Source organism: Clarias gariepinus, chromosome 9 (genome assembly GCF_024256425.1).
Source record: "Clarias gariepinus isolate MV-2021 ecotype Netherlands chromosome 9, CGAR_prim_01v2, whole genome shotgun sequence".
Taxonomy (NCBI): Eukaryota; Metazoa; Chordata; class Actinopteri; order Siluriformes; family Clariidae; genus Clarias; species Clarias gariepinus.
The window spans coordinates 10947501-10956194 of record NC_071108.1 but is presented as its reverse complement, the minus strand read 5'-3'; positions in this window follow the sequence as shown (position 1 = coordinate 10956194).

Here is an 8694-nt window from a genome sequence, read left to right as displayed (position 1 = left end):
AAGAGAGAGAAAGGAAGGAAATGCAAAGTGTTGGACATGCAACACGTAGTAAACATAATGTTGTAAAAGCTGCTATTACTTCGGCTTTCAGAAACCAACAGGTGTTGTGCAGACAAAGATCAGCGTCTCTCTCTCTCTCTCTCTCTCTCTCTCTCTCTCTCTCTCTCTCACACACACACACACAAGCTGTTATTCAAAGAGTTTTTTTACATTGGTTCTGCAAAATCATAAGTTCTAAGTTCATGTAGACTTGAACGATAATGTAGGATTAGGGGAGAGAATTAGTCATGGATAAACACATACACACAAACCAACACGCAGAACAGAACTCATGCACACAAGCTCTTTAATCGAGCACAGTGTATCTGTCAGCGACCTTCTGAGCACAAACAGGTCTCCAGAGACGGTGACAAGACCAAACACAGCCTTCTGTGTGCGACTCTCTGTGTTGCTCACACACACACACACACACACACACACACACACACAAATGCACGACACACACACACACACACAAATGCACGACACACACACACACAGACACACAGACACACACACACACACACACACACACACACACAAATGCACGACACACAGACACACACACACACACACACACGTACGCACATATACACCTGGAAAACATCAACTACAGATACATGTTTGAAGTCAAATCTAATATGAAGTCATGTTAACATTAACTTTAGATAAGCCAGGGCATGCATTAAAGTGTCGTCTTCAATTTAAAGTTGAATTTATGAGATGCAGTTTGGTTCAAGGAGAGAGAGAGAGAGAGAGATGGGGGGTGGGGGGATGGGGAGGCTAAAGTACCGTAGAGGAGGCAGATAAGATGAATAAATGATCATTTTCTATTTTCTTTCATCATGTCCTCAATTCTGTTGCCTGCATTGCATTAATATGTGGTCACTTGCGACTCACCCATGATGGATATATAGTTTGCAGTTATAGAGAAAGTTGTTCAGAAGTGAGAGCGTGTGTGTGTGTTTAGAATAAATCCCACCCCTTCACCCCTCAAAATAAGGCGAGGAAGCAAGACATATTGCAAACTAATATTCTGAATAAAATATAATAATAATATAATATTATAAATTTTGTGCATGTTCTTAAATCTTTTTGTTATATCACAGTAAACTTTAAACTCCATCTCGCACAGCGTTGTCACAATGGATGAAACAGCCTGCAACTGTTTTTGTGGTCATTTAAGTACGCAATTTACTTTTAGTAATACGTTGGATAATTTTTGTTAAAAACTAAATATATAACTCATGCTTTGATTGTTATTTTGTACTGAGTCAAACAGATAGTAGTGGTGGCAAGTTGAAACAAGAAAAAAGCGTTAAGGTTTATTGTACACAAACCACTTTTTTAATAAAAACAATCATGAGAAACATTATACATGATGCAAAACGTTTCAGTTTCATGTCAGTAGTTGATGACAGCACCCTATTGTAGTACAGGTATGCACCGTATAACGTCTAGTCATGCATTGCCCAACTGCATATACTGTATGTGTGTGGTCTTCTAAGATTATAGCAAAGTTCAGAAATTCTAGTGAAGAACATGACATAGTGAACAGACCCAGATGTTACAATCCCAGAAATTTCCCTTTTGTATAGAAAGAGTGTATGTCTCTTGAGTGTTGTGACATTATGATTTTCTAAAATATTAAAGTTAATGCACCTCGGCTTTCAAATTCAGCAAGTGCTCGTGATTGCAGGAGCCAGACGGAAATAAGGAATGTATAATTTGGAAGTACAACAGAAGGTTGCACTACACTATCACACATATCTTTTAGTTTAAAGTATATAATGTCAAGTTTGAACACATCCAAATTATACAATTTCCTTTTTTTACAGAACATATTGCCGACATATGATGATGCACTGTATAATTGTATAGTCGCTAATGGCAGTAAGTGAGTGTCAGAGTCAGTGTGATTAAATCCTTTTTCTCGAGTTCAACATTCTCCAAAAATGCATTGAAAGCATTTAGTTCACTCAAAGCTGATGCTGTTTTGCAAAGCAAGAGGTGGTATCATTGGCTTTTCTGAATGCGTTGAGTTTTGTTATGTAAGGCAGCCACTCCAGGGTGACGGTTGCATAGCAGGGGTAGCTTAGTGGTTAAGGCATTGGACTACGGTTCAAAAGATCCCAGGTTCAAACCCCACAACCACCAAGTTGCTACTGTTGGGCCCTTGAGCAAGGCCCTTAACTCTCAACTGCTCGGATGTATAATGAAATAAAAAATGTAAGTCGCTCTGGATATGAGCGTCTGCCAAATGCCTAAATGTATGTAATGTATGTATGTATGCATAAAACAAGGACGTGCAAAACTTCTAAAAGAATCACATTTAAATTAAAAGTTTTGGTACAGACTACATTTTTATAATCATTATAATTTGTCAGAATGAAAGAAGGTTTGCCACATTTTGCTGTCAAGCTGTTTGGCTAAACCAAATGATGCCATCCAGAAGCTTAAAACTCCTTGCCATCATGTGACATCGCACCTTACCACACTGTCTTTGCAATAGCACAAATAGCTTATTGTGCAACCCATCCATAGGTTCTTCTGTAACACATGGTAGAACTAAGGTGGACCTGCAAAGCACAAAAAGTATGCTTATAAAATACTTACTGTAGCTCATGCTGTCAAGCGGATAATCACTACAGGTCACCATGATACACCATGATAAGCTACGATTTAATCCTGTGAGTCTCATCAACTCAGCATGAGTTTGTGTGAGTTTATAGCAATTCATCGGAAAAATCATGAAATCTGGAACTGGACGTCAGTAAGCCATGGAGAATTGTGGCGTTTTCAGTTGTTGTTTTTTTCCAATAAAAATTTACATAAAGCTTAATTATAGTGATTATTAACTAATGAAGATCTACTTTGTATTTTAATTCCTTGTTTTTTCGGATTCCTTGTTTTTTCTCTCTCTCTCTCTCCAAAGACGGACCACTGAATAAAAATAAAGAAACCAAAACAGGGGTCAAGGTGTGTTCAATGAAGTGTAGTTCTCACAAATAAAATTGGTCTTATGGTAATACATGTTGATGCACCCAAATTCCTGGAATGTTTGAGTTCATTGTAGTTTAGAAAAAAAAATGCAACTTTGAGTGTGTGTGTGGGTGGGGGGTTCAGGTTGGGGCATCTTTCAACTTTGTTGCTGTAACCCATCTGTTGCATGGATGAATGGACGAACTGAAATGCAAAGAGACGAACAAAGGAGCAGGACGAAAATGTGATGGAGAGGAAGAGCAACAAAGCAGAGTGCATACTTTGAGCAGACATCTTAATCTCAAGGTATTTATTTTTGTGATTAATGGAGGGTGGTTTAGTGATTGGATGCAAAGAGAAAAGAAAGGATGACTTTTTTAGATGCAGAGCCCATCATAATAAATAAATAAATAAATAAATAAATAAATTCAGTTTTACAACAAAAAAATTTCATTGTGTTTTGTTTCGTCTTTGATCGAGGATGTGCAATTGAGATGTTATTGTCGCCAGTAATTGCACAGGGTGTCAGTTTACACTTACACGTGTGAGAAAGAGAGAGAGAGAGATGACAGTAGCAAAGAAAAATAAACCAATTCCATTCAGCTTTTCCGCTTCTTTCCTATTTCTGGGCTACTAGAGCAAACACTCAATGAAATCTGAGACAGTAGCAATTTAGCAAGCTTTCTCACTCTTTCCCCTCACACTACTTCTTGCTCCCTCTCTCTCTCTCTCACACACACACCGCACATTCTGGTCTTGTCACCCACATCAGCAGTTGAGTATGAAACAGAGGCTCGGATTATTAGGAGTAATCTAACGGGAGCCGACTGGAGGCCAGGCATTCGAAAGCCCACATATTTGGCACAGCATCGGAGATCATGTTTGAGAATAATGTCTATGAGAGCGCACTTTCAGGATTTAGCCTTCTCCCTTTGGCATTCCAGACTGGATGAGTTTAAACGGTACCAGAGAATATGGAAAGAAGTGTAAAATGTGAGGGAGGGGAATTAAAGAGGGTTTATTGTTTACACTCCCAGAACAAAGAGAAATCTAGGAACTGACAGTTGAGCGAGCGTTCCTGACGGGATACTGTCTGTGTGTCTTGTGTACATTTGTGGTCATAAATTCAGCTCTGTGTGGAAACTATGGAAATTCCCATTTTATGATAGCAATACATGTCAAGCTATTAAATATTGATTTAGTCAGAGGTGGAAGGTAACTTCCAGTACAGTAACTGAATAAATTTACGTCTTTACTATATCCGCAACATTTCTGTACTTTTTACTTCACTACATTTCTACATGCTGTTGTGTTGCATAATCTCAGTGGTGTGTAATTTTCGAAGTGATGATATAATAATAAATTGCATGATTTGCCTTCCCTCCGTGAAATGCGCAATCATGTAGCAGGTGTTTAAAATCAGAAGCGGAGATGGATTCAGACAGGAAAGAACGAGCAAAATCAAAGGTGGGAAGCAGAGAGAGAGATGTTTGTATTATGTCATGGTTTACTATGAACAAGTTCAGAAATTTTGACACTAATGTCAATTTGAAGGTGAGTACTGTACTCAAGGTGAAATATACTGTAAATTCGGACTTTTACTGATGGTATATCAACTTTTACTCTAGTACAGGAATCCTAGAGTAAGTGTGTACTGGGAGTTGTTCTTTACAAAAAAAAAAAAAAATATTTAAGTAAAAATGCTGTTTTGTTTTTTAAACCTAAGAGCCAAACAAAATAGACTGAAGTACTGTATACAGTACTGAAGTTAAGATCAGGTGTAGGCATGAAGAAGTTAATATTTGGTTATAGGTTTAGGTGTGGACATACTGTAGCATTAATAATTTACATTCAGATATAATATTGGGCCTTATTTATCAAAGCAGTAACAAAAATATTTAGTTATAAATAATTTCCGTTAGTATTCACCCAAGCAATGTGTTTCATATTCTACAAAAGTCTGTGTTCATGTTCATATAAGGAGATACGGTTCAGTCTTGGTGTTGCTTTTATCTCTCTGTGAGTTTACCTTTTATGGATTTTCTTGGGTGTCACTGAATGCAAATGAGCTGTGTCATAAATGACAAATTTCATAATTTAATTCTCACTGGCATTTATCAATAAACTGTATTTGTTATGTAACGTTTAGTAAATGCAGTAGGATCTTTTGTAGAATCTGCTGCATGAAAGGATTTACTGGATGCAGATCTTTATAAAAATATTGAAAATTAAAGTTCGGAGGTCCCTTGGGGTTCTCTGTATTACTTCTAGTGTTATGATTATGACCTTAACTGAGGTGTGGGATCTCTTGTGTGTGCGCGCACACACACACACACACACACACACACACACACACACACACACACACATAGATACAGCAATAAGCGAGAGAGAGAGAGAGAGAGAGACTTATACAAGGTAAATAAGCTGCTAAAATGTATGATGTTAATTACACAAAGCAGCCCCGCCCACCTGGCCACCTGCCACCCAATCACAGGCCAGATGAAATACCGCCAATTCCAGCAATCCTGGCAACCGTTTAAACAAATAGCGGTAACCATAGCAATACCTCTGGATGCCAGGTGGATGACGAGTTAAAGGGGCGGAGTTAAGTGTCATGCTCCAGACATCACAAACTTACACACGTACATAAAAGCGACCTTTGCCCTCATGATGAAATGAGAGAAGGTTAATGTTTTACTACTGGATACAACTCATAGACTTGCAAGTTCTCTCTCTCTCTCTCTCTCTCTCTCACACACACACACACACACTCACATGCACACATTTGAACTGTCAGTTTCCGTTAACAGTTCCATTTAAAGTGTAATGACTAAGTTAGATTTTAAAATATTGTAAGCCTATAATTTTATGAACACAGCCTGAGCTAATATTAGCCGTAGCGTGATCATATTACTGTGACACTCCCTGCAGTCAGACTTGGTTCTGCTGTCTTCCACTTTAGTTTATGTTCACTTTCTTAATGACTTTAAACATCACATCATTTTTTAAACACATTGACATGTTTGATTTTCTTTCTGGTTCACTTCTTTTTCCAAACACACTGCTCCACCGTATCTCCAACATACATCGGCCCCCAACATCTCTTTGAGGAAGTGCATTTTCCTAGCCAATCAGTGCACTGGGATCAGAGAGATGTCCATGTTCTGGATCTTATTAAGCATTTGTCACACGTTTTCAGGCTAACCTAGTAACCAGTTAATGGTCAACCTATGGTATTGATATTATAAGGGGTAGGCTCTGGGTTATTGCTGGGAAGGTTATGGCTTCAAGCCCCAGCACCGGCAAGCTGTTGCTCTTAACACCCTTGAGCAAGGCCCTTAACCCCATCAGGGCCTAACCCTCCAATGGCACAAGGTAGGTTATTTAGTGTAGTTTTAATCATGGCACCGATGCCTGAGGCCAGGGGAGGATAGGATAGAATCCGAAACATGAGGGAAACTCCCCACCCTGGGAATATAATCATTATTTCTTACAGTACATGCCATGGGACTGTCAGCTCAACACTTGATTGTATCTCAGGACCTTGCTCAAGGGTCAAACAGTGGAAGCCCACTGGCGTCAGGACTCGAACCGGTGACCTCCTGGTTAACAGTCCAACACCTTAATCACCGATCTACCCCGGCTAGGGGAGGGTCATTTCTTATACAATAGAGGGAAAAATTTTATTTGCTGTTTAAGCCCTGACTAATACGAAAATAATAAATGAATTAAATATAAACCGGACCAACAAGAAAAATGTCGGGGTTTTTTCCCTGTTCACGTGGACAGCAGACCTGAATGTCTTAAAATTATTATGTTAATTTGTCATTATAGGTTTCCTTTAAATCTCTTTCTACCTCTCTTTTTTTTTCAAACACAAACACACACATGCACACAAACACACACCTGAAAAAGAGACCAATAAATAAATGTGATAATAATCAACACGTGTAAAGCATTACGTGTAACCTGCCAGTTTAATTACCTCACACTTAAGTGCGCGCACGTGCGTGCGTGTGTGCGTGTGTGTGTGTGTGTGTGTGTGTGTGTGTGTGTGTGTGTGTGTGTGTGTGTTCGAGGCGTGGAGAGATTGCAGGCAACCCTTGCAATCTCTATGAAATCACTTCCTGACTCAAATCCCTGTCTTCTGAAAAATCGTGTTATTAATGGGAAAAAATAAGACAGAAAGCGATGTGTGAAAGATTCATCCCACACTGTCTCGGTCTACACAAAGGCCCAGTGATGACTTCTCCCAGAAAACACTGAACACAAAAGAAACACAGGCAGTAACACACTACGAATGACTGGACTCATTTCACCGTTAAGGATGGAAACGCCTTTGTTTACTAGAACATAACTAGTGCACTAAGGTTAGTTCATCAAAGTAAAATAATTATTATAAAGAAAAAATTCATATTTTTTTATTTATACTTACTGTTTAATATAATTGTAAATAATGTAAGACATTATGTAATAATGTAAAACATAAAATCCATTGATGATGTCTCATGATTAGTAAAATGTAGTTTAAAGAAATGGATGTATTAGAACGTATTATATGTTATATTGGAATATAACATGGCAATGGAAATAGTGATTATTTTTTCCGGTATAAGACAACATTACAGTAATAAAGGTATTGTTTTGTGTTGTGTAATACATGATATGATAAACAAAAAAAAAAATTCCAGAGACCTGACCATCACCTCCATTATGTATGTGCTTGTTGAACATCTCTTTTCCAGTTTCCGATAATAACCTCCACTCTCCTTATGGGGCTTTTCACTCAGTTTTGGGGCATGCCTGGAAATTTCCCATTCAGCCACGAGAGCATTAGTGAGGTCAGAAAGTGATGAGGAGTGGTGAGGAGTCCTGGGGCCGAGTTCTTCCACTCCAGTCTAGTATTCACAGATCCTGCTTTGTTCACTGGATCATTGTGATGATGAAACAGGTTCGGCGCCCCTTAGCTTCAGAGAGGGATGATTGTGAAGTTACAGCTTTCAAACACAATCTATACAATTGTGTGCTTTCAACTGTGTGACATCAAGTAGGGAAGGTAAAATTATAGTTGTGATCTTGCAATATGGTGTGTTTTATGTGTATAGTGTTATAATTTATATTTAATCTGATTAAAATGCATGCAATGCCAACTAAAGTGTATTGAAAAATTAGATTTACATTTTAAGCTGTTTAATTAAACAGTTCCTACTTTATATAACTATATTATGTAACCTAGTATAGAAGTCACACCCTGCTAAGGTATTTTTTGTTTATAGATATTACAACATCAACTTCTTTTACAAATGTTCTACAGCATTTAACACAACTATAAAGGAATAAAAATGGACGGTGCATCAATTTGCTTCGGTATATAAGAAATAAAACAATTCCGGTTATAAGGTTATTGTCGAATAATTCACTTATGGGAGGGAACAGGAACCCTGCTTCACGTCAGGCCACATCACACCACCATTTATTGATTATTGTCTCTTTTTTGTTAAGTAAAAATTGAATCTCGGGGAGTGAGTCATGGAAAAGGAAATGAAGATGGATACACATGTACTGAACTGCAAAACCGAAGAACACCCAGGCAGTTGGATAGAATGTAGGACAGAGTTCGCCGAATTATCAAAACACACTTTTCCCAATCCAGAAGTGTCAATCTTTTAA